Source organism: Olea europaea, chromosome 7 (genome assembly GCF_002742605.1).
Source record: "Olea europaea var. sylvestris chromosome 7, O_europaea_v1, whole genome shotgun sequence".
Classification (NCBI taxonomy): Eukaryota; Viridiplantae; Streptophyta; class Magnoliopsida; order Lamiales; family Oleaceae; genus Olea; species Olea europaea.
Window position 1 is genome coordinate 2,212,524 of NC_036243.1, and position 13,960 is coordinate 2,226,483.

A 13,960-nucleotide genomic window follows, 5' to 3' on the forward strand; every position below is an offset into this window, starting at 1 on the left:
ACCTAAATTTGTTGTACTTTATTTTCCTCCCCTCTACTAAACCAAAAAAGGTAATACATATACTTTTTTAATAACATATATTTATGTTCAACCTGTTTGGCATTCCTTAGAACGTCTTTGAAACGTGTGAAGACCATGCTTCGTGACATTATCGTGCAAGGATGATGTGAATCACCCTACGTCAACTACTATACACCAAAATATGTACTTCAGACTGATTTGAAGAAAAAGAAAGAAAGTACTGAAATTGGAACTTGGAGGCTAAGTTCTCTACACCAGAAAATAATAATTTTGATTTCAAACAGTATTAGATCATCCAAATATAACATTTCCACACTCCACTTTATGTGCACATAATTGAAATTTATCCTAGGTGCTCTATTCTAGTTGAACGAAATGAATCCTATAAAAAGTACCAAATAGTTTGACAGATAAAAATTGAGAAAAATTATGTAGATAAGGGTTCGAAGAAAACAACCATGAGCTGTGTGAACTTTCGTAAAGAGAAAAATGCTCGTGAGGTGAATTTGGTGCATAAGAATCAATTTGAACGACAATGAACGTTTCAAGAATTTGGGAAGTTGAAACACCTAAATAGGGAGAAAAAGAGGGTGGGTTTAGAGTTGCCAAATTTTATCATAAATCCTTTCATGAAGTGGTATGGAATTAGTAATATTTTCCGATTCAACATGCCACGGATTCATGGAGGTGATTTCAATGGTATGGACGATTTTGTTATTAATAATGTCATCTAGCACTAGTAATGCTAGAACATGAGTCAACATGACTACACCTTATAGGTTCAACTAAATGAATCATATAAAATTGCTTTTAAATGAATTTATCATTTAATATCATTTAGTTGTCATTTAAATTGATAGTTAACACTAGTGATGATAAATAATAATACTTTTTTGCTAATATGATCTCGAAAAGTAGACTTGTGGATGCGGGATAGAATGGTATCAATTTACTTTGAAAGTGGTTTGACAAAATTTTGATAAATGAAGAGTCTTAGTTGAAAAAAAAAATAATAATAATAAATAAATAAAATAAAGACTGCCTTGGTGTAGCCCATGGTAACCATATTTGATCCAAAAATTTGGGCCACGAGAAAAATGACCCATTTTAGCAATACCCAAAATGATACGATGAATGATAAATAGTGAATAATTTTTCCAATAATAAACTATATTCGTATGTTCAATTTATTTTTCATACACAATCTATGAATCTTTATTAGTATCAACGTACGAAAAACAATATTTTAAGCATAAAATTATACATTCCTAGTAATTGTTTATGCTTCTACGAAGTATTCTAATGTTTAAGTTTGATAACACTTTCAATTTCTCAATTCAAGATCTAAGTCTTAATAGTATATTTACATTGAATGGAATGATATATAACCAAATCAATATTTTTTCAATAGTATAATTTCTCAATGGTACATTTTCAAGTAATGTTATTCATAGTGAAGAGTACCGTTGGTCGTCTTATGTGACATATACGTGTTGCTTTGTTAGTTAATGCACGAAACAATAAAAAACTATCATTTAATTTATCAAATAACAAAGTGACACATGTATGCCACATAATTTTCACTGTGAATAGCATTATTATTTTTGATATTATATTTTCAATTTCTCAACTCATGATTGGTGCCTTAAAAGTATATTTACATTCAGATGTCGACTGATTTAAAACATACCTTGAAGAACTATGAATGAAATCAATATTTTTTTAAATAATTTACTACATTTTATCCTAGGTGCTCTATTCTAGTTAAATGAAATGAATCCTATAAAAAGTACCAAATAGTTTGACAGATAAAAATGGAGAAAAATTATGTAGATAAGGGTTCGAATAAAACAACCATGAGCTGTGTGAACTTTCGTAAAGAGAAAAATGCTCGTGAGGTGAATTTGATGCATAAGAATCAATTTGAACGACAATGAACGTGTCAAGAAATTGGGCAGTTGACACACCTGAATAGGGAGCAAAAGAGGGCGCGTTTAGAGTAGCCAAATTTTTTAAAAATCCTATCACGAAGTAGTATGAAATTAGTAGTAGTAGTTGATCGCTACAAGGATTTACTTCATATTTTCCAATTTAACAGGCCATAGATTGTTGTAGGTGATTTCAACGGCATGGATGATTTTGTTATAAACAATGCTATCTAGCATTAGTAATGTTAAAACACGAGTTTAGGAGACTACACTTTCTATGTTCAACTAAATCAATCATATGACCTTACATTTAAATGAATTTATCATTTAATATTATTTGATTGTCACCTAGACCTCGATACTTAACATTAGTAATGATGAATAACATTACTTTCTTGCTAATATGATGTTGAAGAGTAGAGTCTTTGATAAATGAAGTCTCTTGCGTTGGGGGGGAGGGCTGCCTGGTGTAGCCCATGGCATGTTTGATCCCAAAATTTGGGCCATGAAAAAAATGACCCATTTTAGCAATACCCAAAAATAAATAATGAATGATAATTAGTGAATAAGTTTTCCCATAAAAAACTGCATTCGTATATTAAATTTATTTTTCATGCTTAATCTATGAATCTTTATTGGTATCAGCATATGACGAAAAATACTTTAAGCATGAGTATATGCATTCTTAGTAATTGTTTATGCTTCTACAAAATATTCTAATGTTTAATAGTATATTTACATAGAATGGAATGAGATATAACCGAATCAACATTTTTTCAATTGTACATTTTCGAGTAATGTTAACCCTACGTGGCATACATGTGTCGTTTTGTTATTTGATGTATAAGGAAATAAAAAATTATCACATTAATGCATTAAATAAAAAGGCGACACATGTATGTTACATAGGTCGACTATCGGTAATTTTCACTATGAGTAGCATTATTTTCAATTTCTCAACTCATGATTGATGCCTTAATAGTATATTTACATTGAGACGTCGACCCATTTAGAACACACCTTGAAGAACAATGGATGAAATCAATATTTTTTCAATAAAATTAACTACATCATAAATTAAATTGACTTCTCATTCACAATCCATGAATATTCATTAATACTTCAAGTACGACTATGAATGTAGCGTTCTTTCATGTTGATAATTTCTTTGGCATATAGAGGCTGCTCGGCCATCAATATTAATTAGGTTTAAAAGGTTTAAAGTTCTCTAGTTCTCATATCACTTGTGAAGAGAAATCAAAATGACAGAATTTGATATGATTTAAAATTTTCTCAATATTCTTTTCATGTAATTTTAGGTGCATATTTACTTGGAATCCATAGTATTTATTCCTAAGTCTCACAATGCTTCATCTTGGTCACTACATTGTCCAATTACCTTTTTGTACTATGTTAAACAAGATTGTACAATTAAATACATTGTTACCTCATAAAAGATGATGAAATATGTAATTGAAAAGTTGATAAAATTTGTAAGTTTCATGAAATGTACGGTTGAAAATGAGTTGAAGAAAGATGTGTTTTAGAAAATGAGACTAAATAGGATTTCATCAAAATGTTTTTTGAAAACGTTGGACACTGTTTTTTCTACAAAGGAGGTTGGTTTTACCAAGAGTGATTCTATAATTTAATTAACTTGAGTATTGTATCTAAAAGTTTGAAATTCGTTGTATTATCATGTGGACTAGTGGAAAATTTAATGTAGATTTAAATGATTTTTGTCGTTGACAACTAACTGTACAAGTTATAAAGAAAGTTCGACAACTTACACGAATAGAATAATAGATTGTGCGCTTAGGATGCAATTTTCCCTATCTTAATTCATCAAATATTTGAAAACCTCTATACTAAATACTCCTTGGTCGGCCATATACTAATTGGTAACATTTCGATCAAGAAACTATTACAAACTGAGATTGAAAAGTCACATTAACTTTCTCTGTTTCTAATCTTAAGTATTTTTATTTTTTTTTCATAATGACATTTTAGATATATCAATCTCATTTTAAAATATATGTCTCAAAAAGTTGCCCTATTATGTATGTGATACATAAAACTAAAATATGAAAGATTAATTCGATTTTTTAAACATTAAAATGTCTCTTATGTTCTTTAAGATATAATAATTGTATGATTGGCAAAACTTTAATATTTTTAAGTGTTATAAGTGGTAGGTCATGAAGAAATAATAGATAAATTATGACTAATATCTAATCACTTCCTACGTTGTACACTGTCTGAGTGATCCAAAATAAAAAAACCAATTTTATTAATTGTCTAATCAGAGATTAAGCAAAGAGCCAAATTGAAATAGCTCCTTTCCATAACCAATAATTGGGATAAATCACACTACTGTACTTGACTTTGCGATAAATTTCACTTGGGTACTACCAATTTAAATTCATAAATATGGTTTTCAAAATTTTACTTATATTCCATCTGAGTCACTTGAAATGAGAAAAATGTGCGCCAAAATAACATTTGGAACAAATAAATGCACGTTATTGTGCATGTTCTTTATAGACAATAGTTAAGTTACTAGAGAAGTAGTTGCAACAATGCCAAAATTGGTAGCGAGCTCAGTGGCGTATGATGGGTGATATTGGCAATATTCAAAATTACACGTTAACATAATTGCGCTTGTCCTGGTGAACTTGTATTGAGAAATAATTGAATTTTGGAACGTTGAAATGGGCACATTTTTGTCATTTGCCTATGTTTGGTGTAACATTTATAAGCAATTTTATTGTATTTTGATAGAATTCGTCATAATTTTTATAATAAAATAAAAGGACATTGTATTATAAACAATACATTGATTGTTTGAGTAGGTATAGTAGGTTAGAAGCGTCTTATCTTACTATTTCACCCGCCAAATTTCTAGCAAAATAACAAGACTATCCTTCTTAATTATTCTCCATTAAATTATATTTTGTTTTTCTCCTTCTTCCTATTAATTATACATTTGTTAATAAAATAATATTATATAAAAATCTAAAAATTTTTTAATCATACATTCTTCAATAAATTATTATTTTTTTATTGTAACGTGAATAATGCGGGCCAAAATGGGCAATAAAAACAGCAAACCAGCACTGCTCCATCATTTGATTTTTTTGGAACAAAATGCAATTACATTTGAATTAGTCAACTATTGTGGGCATGTAAAGTCATGGAAATTTTTCGATCAAAATGACAGTAGTGGGGCCCATTTCAGTGCTCCAAAAATCAATTATTTTGAAAACAAGCGCATCAGACAAGCATAATTATTAAAGTGTATTCACATAATTGAATATTCATAAAAAAAAAAGTGTATTCACATAATTGACACGTAGATCCTTCTTAATTAATCCCTTGTTTGGCCTACATTATTCTCCATTAAATTATAATTTGTTTTTCTCCCTTTTTTTTTTTTATCAATTATACATTTTTTAATAAAATAATATTACATATAAACCCAAGATTTTTTTTAATCATACATTTTTCAAAAAATTATTATTCTTTTTATTATAATGCGAATAATGTGGCCAAATGTGCACTAAAAGCAACAAACCAACCTCCACCATTTGAATTTTTTGGAACAAAGAGCTTGTTTGTCTCCCATTTTGGGAGAAAATATAGAGTTTTCAGTAATAATTTTTGGAGAATTTGTGGTTGAAATGTAAAAAAAAAAAAAAATTTATTTGTGTGTAAAATATTTTATTATGTGAATATGCGATGGAGAATATTATTGTAACAAACAATTTATTTTGTTAAAGGATAACAAACATGGCCAAAATACCATTACATTTGAATTAGTCAACTATTGCGGGCATGTAAAGTGATGGAAAGTTTTCAATCAAAATGACAGTAGTGGGGTCCATTTCAATGCTCCAAAAATCAGTTATTTTGAAAACAAGCACATCAGACAAGCGTAATTATTAAAGTGTATTCACATAATTCACACACGGAGATCCTTCTTAATTAATCCCTTGTTTGGCCTACATTATTCTCCATTAAATTGTAATTTATCCCCCTCTTTTTATCAATTATACATTTTTCAATAAAATAATATTACATATAAAGCCAAAAAAATTTTAATTATACATTCTTCAAAAAATCATTATTCTTTTTATTATAATGCGAATAATGTGGGCCAAATGGGCACTAAAAGCAACAAAGCAACCTCCACCATTTTGGGAGAAAATATAGAGTTTTGAATAGTAGTTTTAAGAGAATCTGTGGTTGAAATTTAAAAAAGGTTTTTTGATTTGTGTATAAAATATTTTATTGTGTAAATATATGATGACGAATATTATTGTAGAAAATAATTCATTTTGTTAAAGAATGACAAACAGGACCAAAATGCAATTACATTTGAATTAGTCAACTGTTGTGGGCATGTAAAGTGATGGAAAGTTTTCAATCCAAATGACAGTAGTGGGGTCCATTTCAATGCTCCAAAAATCAATTATTTTGAAAACAAGCACATCAGACAAGCGTAATTATTAAAGTGTATTCACATAATTGACACACTGACTTGAGCCGCGTTGGAGGACCTCCACTAAGAACTTGACAAAATTGTAACAAAGTTCTCAAATTTTGATTTAAGTACATTATTACCGAAAATTGTTTCACTCAATCAAAGTAGAATCACCATGTAGTTAATTCGTGAATATATTCTTATGGCTCTGGAAATAATTAAGAAAAAAAAAGGTTGAACCTCAACATTGAGGGTCCCTACTGTCCCGCTTCTAGAATTTTGTGAGAGAGGTAAATTACAGGATGTGCCCCCAATAGGTCAGAGAACAAGAGCTGCCTGTACACTGCTCCTACAAGGAGTTCAATACCATGACTCTGAAAATAATTTATCCTCTGTATGGTGGCCATCATTTTGAAAATTAATGTTTTGAATAATGAATTTTCGAAAGATATAATGTTAAAAAGTAAAGAAAATTTTGGGTTTACATGTAAAATATTTTATTATGTGAATGTGAGTACGACACATTTTTTTTTTTTTTGAAAGAATAGTAGATAAACAAGGGTTTGCTTGCCTATGCAAGGAGGATTGGAAATATGTTTAATATATTTGGTTTAAGTTTCTATAGTATGATTGTATGAAGCTTTGATGGAGATTTCACTTGAATAATTCTTGATGGGCTCATTTTCCTGTGGATAAATATTGTAATGATGATCTTCCTTTATTTAATCGTTTACTATCACATATTAATTCAATGATTAAATTTATTAAATGGTGGGTTAATATCTGTCATAATAACTTTCCATTTATTTAATGGAAGTTACAGTAGGAAACCATCCGCCTCAATGATGGATGGATGAATGCTGGTAAGTGTTTTTTTTTTTTTTTGATACTCAGGTGTTCACCTTACAGCGACTAATCCTGGGGTCTACGATCCAGCCCCTCTTCACGCAAACCAGTAAATCGTGGGTTGTGCCCCAAACTAGCCTGGGTCTAAGAGTCCCCCCAACTGAACTGCCAAAGTGTCGAGCGAGTCAAACTCATGTATGTGCCTTGCCTTCCAAGGAACTCCTGTCTTTCAGGAAATATTCTGTCTTCCAAGAAAAAGCCTTGCCTTCCAAGAGCCCCATGAATCGAACCCGCGACCTCTGAACTACCTGCTTTGAAGAACTCCGTTCTTTGCCAGTTGGAATGTGCCCCAGGGGCATGTTGGTAAATGTTTTTCTATATTAAGATCAATGTTCTATAAAGCATAAAGCGTGACAGTCGTGGAGGTCTAGTTTCAAGTTTTATGAGCCTAAGCGAGGTCTAAACTCAAAAATGTTTTCTTATTTTTAATATTATTTTAAAATTCAATCATTGTACAAATTATTTAATATTAAAATAGTGTCTACCAAACATCTAAAATTACAAAATATTATATTTACATAATAGTTATTATCATTAGTCAATTATACAATTTTCAAGATTTCGAAATGCAAAAAATACACTATCTTTCATAGTTACATAACATAAATCTTATCTAACTCCTTATCAAATAAAGTCATTTTTTACTTTTATACAGATAAAATTATTTAAAAACTTGAAATTATTGTCAATTAAAAGGTTTTAAAAAATAAGAAAAAAATTAATAAACTAAAGTAAAATAAAAAAATTTTAAAAGAGGAAAAAAAATTAATAAAGCACGCCTAGGCATGAGGCGAGCCAATCCACACCTAGTCCTGCATCAAGTGGTCAACTTGATAGTTGATCGCTTAATGTCCATAACCACTTTCGTTTCATGTTATTCGAATTGTGCTTTATGTGTTCGATTATGAAATTAATTTTGATAAGTGATGATTAAAGCAAATTAAGTTTCTTCGCATAAACTCGTTTAAATAATTATCTTCATTGTTATTATAAATTAATCTAGTCACATATCAGGAAAACTTTGCGTCCAAATAAACTGATGGTATTTAACATTTTTGTGTATATAATGTGTACCGTGTAGGACGGTGCGCCAAAATATATCTCCTCTCTTTGCCATTAGCTATCGTGACCCATCAATTGAATAATTCAATAAAAAAATAATAATAAAAAAAAATTAGAAAGTTGTTCTTCCTAATCCTAGTTGCATTCAAAATTCTTTTGATTTTTCCTTACTTTTGCCAAAAAACTCTTCTAATTTTCTTTCCCTGATATTACTCTTCTATTTTATAATTTTGAGTCAAAGCAAACATAAGATTTTTGTACATCTAAGCTTTTGGTCGTTAACGCCAACCTTATCAATGAATTTTAGCAATTATGTTGTAGGGAGATATCAATTAAACATGAAATAGAATAAAGTATAATGGTAAGAGATCACAAACTTGTGTGCTCAATGTGAACAATCAAGAAAGGATTTTAATGACTATAATTATGTTGAGATATAAATCAAATTTAAGGAAATATTTAGGAAGCAATTATTTTCATCCACCATTCTTATATATTTATCCATTTATTGAAAATTTTCTATATTTCACTGTTAACCTTATGTAAGTTTACTTAAATAAACAATAATAAAACCAAATATAAAACTTATCACTCTAAATTCATCCATTTGTATTTATGTCCATTAAATGCATTTGGACGTTTTATATTATTTTGAACTTTATATTAATTAAATCCTAATTTTCATAAAACATCTTCTTCAACCAAAATCATTAATCATAATTTTCATAAAACATATTGTGCAACAAAAGTCATTTATGTTTTAGTTAAAAAAAATCCAAGCACGAAGAACAATTGAAGAACGTTGTGTTTTTACTGAGCATTAGAAAATGTGACGTCTAATTACTCGTTAATGACTTTTAAACCATGTGGGAGTTAAACGAATAATTAACCTAGTAAACCATTAATGGGCAATCATGCACAAGCAACCCCTGGAATTCCATAAATTTCTCACCCTCTTTATGATGGTTCTAAGTAGCTAATATTAGATTTATTTTATTCACATCAATTAGTTATTATTAATAATCATTAGGATATTCAAAATTAGTTAACACTAGGATATTCAAAACTCGCGAGATATATCACTTATGCGGCGTTTAGGCAGAAGGCTCGGGCAAAACGTCACGCCTTAGTAATACATGTCTGATGGTGCTGATTAATTTTTTTATTTAAAAAAAAACTTTTATTTGACTTTATTTTCAAATTTTTCAAAATAATTTTATCTGTACAAAAATAAAAAATAATAGTACATTAGAAAATTTAAAGTATGATTTGTCCAGTTGAAAGTTAAAAATATGAAAAATAATTTAATTTTTGCATTTCATAAACTTAAAAATGATATATTGACTAATTGTAGAATATAGTAAGTAAATATAATATTTTATAATTTTAGATGTTTGGTATGTATTAGTTTAATTATTAAATTATTATTAAAATGATTAAAATTTTGAAATTTTTTTTTTTTTTTTTTTGGGCTTTGGCCTTGGCTAAGCGCTTTTCTTATTAACTACACATTTTTCAATAAAATAATATTATACGTTAACTTAGAGCCTGTTTTGTACACATTAATATAAAAATGAGAATGAAAAATATAGTCGTTATGAGCCCTACACAAAAGATAGAAATTCAAATTTGGTAGCTTGATGTGATGGATAACGGTAATATTTTTCATTTAAATGAAGAAAAAATGAGAAATAAACAGGGGCTTAAAATCTTTTCTTTCTTTTTAATTACAAATTCTTCAAAAAAATTACGGGTTAATTTCACAAACGGTCACCGAACTACAGAGAAATTTACAAAACGATCACTGAAGTTTAAAACATTCAGTAACGGTTATTCAAGTTTTGGGGCGCTTTCAGAAATGGTCACTGAAATTTAAAAACTTGCAAAAACGGTCACTAAAATTTAAAAAATTTTAGAAATGGTCACTGAAGAACTTTTAGAAACGCCCACTCAAGTTTTTTTTTTTCAGTTTTTTGGACTACTTTTGCAACAACTTTTCTATCATTTTCGACCACTGATACCACCAAATTTTGATATTGTTGAAAAGCCCACAATGTCATCTTCCATTACTATCCAAAATCTCTCCGTAACTCCAAGGAATTCGACAGAAAAATCGCTAAAAAAATCTGAAAATCTGCCAAAATCTTATCATTTGGAGTTTGGGGGAGATTTTTCATGGTAATTGAAGTGGACATTGTATGCTTTCCAACAGTATCAAAATACGATGACATTGGTGGCCGGAAGTTTCTGGAAAGTTGCCTCAAAGTAGCCCATAGAATTTGAAAAATCTGTTCAGATTTTCGCCTTTTCGGATAGCCAACTTTGAGGGTTTATTCCGACCGAATCCTTTAGAGTTTGAGGGAGATTTTTGATGATAATTGAAGAGGACATTGTAAAATTTCCAACGGTATCAAAATCTAGTGGCATTGGTGGTCGGAAGTTGTCGAAAAATTGCCTCAAAAGTAGCCTAAAAAATCAACCCACATTTTCGCCTTTTTGGGTAGCCAACTTTGGAGGTTTATTCCGGCCAAATCCTTTGGAGTTTGGGGGATATTTTGGATTGTAATTTAAGAGGACATTGTGGGCTTTCCAATGATATCAAAATCCGACAATTTTGGTGGTCGAAAATCATCGAAAAATAGCTGCAAAATTGGCCCAAAAAATCTGAAAATCTGGACAGGTTTTTCGATTTTTTGGACGAATTTTGCAACAATTTTTTGGTCGAATTCTTTGGAATTATGGAGAGATTTTGGGTGTTAATTGAAGAGAACATTGTAGTCTTTCTAATGGTATCAAAATTTGACGGTATCTGTGATCGAAAGTGGCCAAAAAATTGCTGCAAAAGTAGCCCAAAAAATTTAAATTTCAGTGAACATTTCTGAAAGTTTTTAAACTTCAGTGATCATTTTTGAAAGCGCCTGAAAACTTAAGTGACCGTTACTGAAAGTTTAAAACTTCAGTGACCGTTTTGTAATTTTTGCCTAAGTTCAGTGACCATTTATGAAATTAACCCAATAAATTACCATTCCTTTCATTATAATTAGAAATAATGAGCAATAATGCGAAGTAATTTCTAGTCCCCATCTGGCCCCCATCATAAATCATTTTCAACTTTTTTCAAACAAGCCGAGCCCCAAGTCTGAATGATAGCAGACAGTACAATTATGTGGTTCACATGGGTTTGACTGCTAAATTGGTTTATGCAGAGAATGACATTTGTGCCCCTGGTTTTGCCATCTGGTTGAGTGATTGCAGGGGTAAAAATGGCATTGCACAAGTAAATGGATGGTATATATGTCGATGGGTTCCAACGGTTCAGTGGATTTTTTTAGATTCTCTGACATTTGAAAAGATATGAATAGAAGTGGATACAGCTGTATCTACCAAGTTGGGTTGAATAATGAGCAAAAATGTGAAATAACGAGAGTAAATGGGCGCCAAAGGGGGCATATATGTGAAAAAAGTTAGATATTTCCCATTTTTTACCCATCAAAATAAAAAAATATTATCGTTATCATCACATCATATTTAACTTTTTATTTTTTGTGTGTACCCATAACGATTATATTTTTAATTCTCATTTTTATATTAATGTGTATCAAACGGGACTTGAAAATCTATAAGTGGCACCTCCGTCAGATAAATATTATAATTATATGATCCCTCAATGCTAATACCAAACCACAAAAAACTACGAACTTTTAAAGTAAGGGGGTGTTTAAGTCACATTATTTTGGTAATAATGCATTCTTGAATAGTGTATTGATGGGAAATGTATGGTTAAAAAATAAGAAATTTTTTTTGATTTGCGTGTAATATTATTTTAAAGAAAAATGTGTGGTTGAAATGATGTCAAATCACTGTTTAAGAATGCATTTTTTTGAAATAATGTGGCTCAAACAGGCTCTAAATAAGAACTGGCGTTACATTGCAGTGGCTAATGCAGTGTGTATTTCGCAATTATACACATTGAGATTCGATAAGTTTAAGTACCCATTTGATAGTAATTTTTCATTCTAAACAATCAATTTTTTTATCGTTATTTCACTGTTTCATCACTATTCTAACGTTATTTTTGACTTCTTCACTCATAGGTGGACCCACCGGTATTTTCTCTAACGATCAAAAAAATCAATTCTCATAATCACTACTGAACAGACCCTAAAAATATATATAGTTTACAACAACACTTCCCTTTTAAAGTTTCAACATGTTTTTTCAGAAAATAGTAAATTATACTTTATTGTCAAAACTCTAATCAATAAAAGATTATTTATACTTCAAGCAATTTTTTTTTTCTTTTTTTATTTTTTACATACAGACTGTGTAAGCTCAGTAAAATATGCTCTAAAATGTTTTTTCAATAAATTTGTTGACGGATCTCGCTCAATTTGATTTGATGCTAGATATATGTTAGATATATCGAACTATTTCTAATTTAGAAAATAGTAAGAATTAAATTCAGAATAACAAAAAACAAATACAAATACGAATCACAAAAATTTAACACGGCATAATAATCTAGCCTATACGTTATAGAGAGACATAAATTTTCACTTACATCAATGAAAGGAAAATGAATACAAGAATAAAAATAATGCTATTTAGTCTCATTAGGATTATAATTTCAATCTATATCATATTAATGTGATATTAAATGATAGGTTAAATGAAATAAGTTATTTAGTTTAAGTATTTATTTGACCTATTTTATTTAACTTATAATTTAATGCCATATTAACAGCAACGAAAGGAACAAGAATACAAAAATAAGAGTAATACTACTTCACCACATTGGAATTATAACTGCCGTCTAACATTTCATTTAATACCATATTAACGCCACATAAATTGCGATTATAACCTACTACATATCATTAATCCAAAAATAAACCCTTGTAATTTTCCTTGCCTAAGCCGAATTATCTCAATTTTGCTAATATATTATTACATAATTCCTGTTTGGACCCACTATTAATTACAACATATAATTTCCCATCCACAAAGACTATTAGCATTTAGCTTTTATTTGAAAATCATTATTATGAGAAATTTGGGTCAAATGTATTTTGAAATAATAGTGTTTTAAAGAATGTGCGGTTGAGAAAGAATATTTATTTATTTATATATAATATTATTTTATTGAAAAATGTTTATTTAATGAGAAGAGAGATAAGAATATTTTCCTAGACAAGCGCCTGTTTGAGACCCCTTCTTTTTGTGTTTTCAATTTTTTTTTTGTACAGTAGACGTAGTCACGTAGGGCCATTACTCAATTAATGCTGTCATTTCAACTCCATTTCATGGAATATGGTACTATTCTACCGGGGTAGCGCACTTCATCTCACATTTGGGGATGAGCTGGGTATTTTGGGGGTATTTTTTTTAACAATGAAGGACCCACAGAGGTGAGAAAATGTGAGAGGAGGGTAGGGTTGTCAACGGTTCGATTATAAGTCAGTTCAGCCAAAAACATAACCACACCACCAATTTTTAACCATACTATAATCGCAGCATAACCACGTAAATCGATTCGGTTCAGTTCGGCACGTATCTCAAT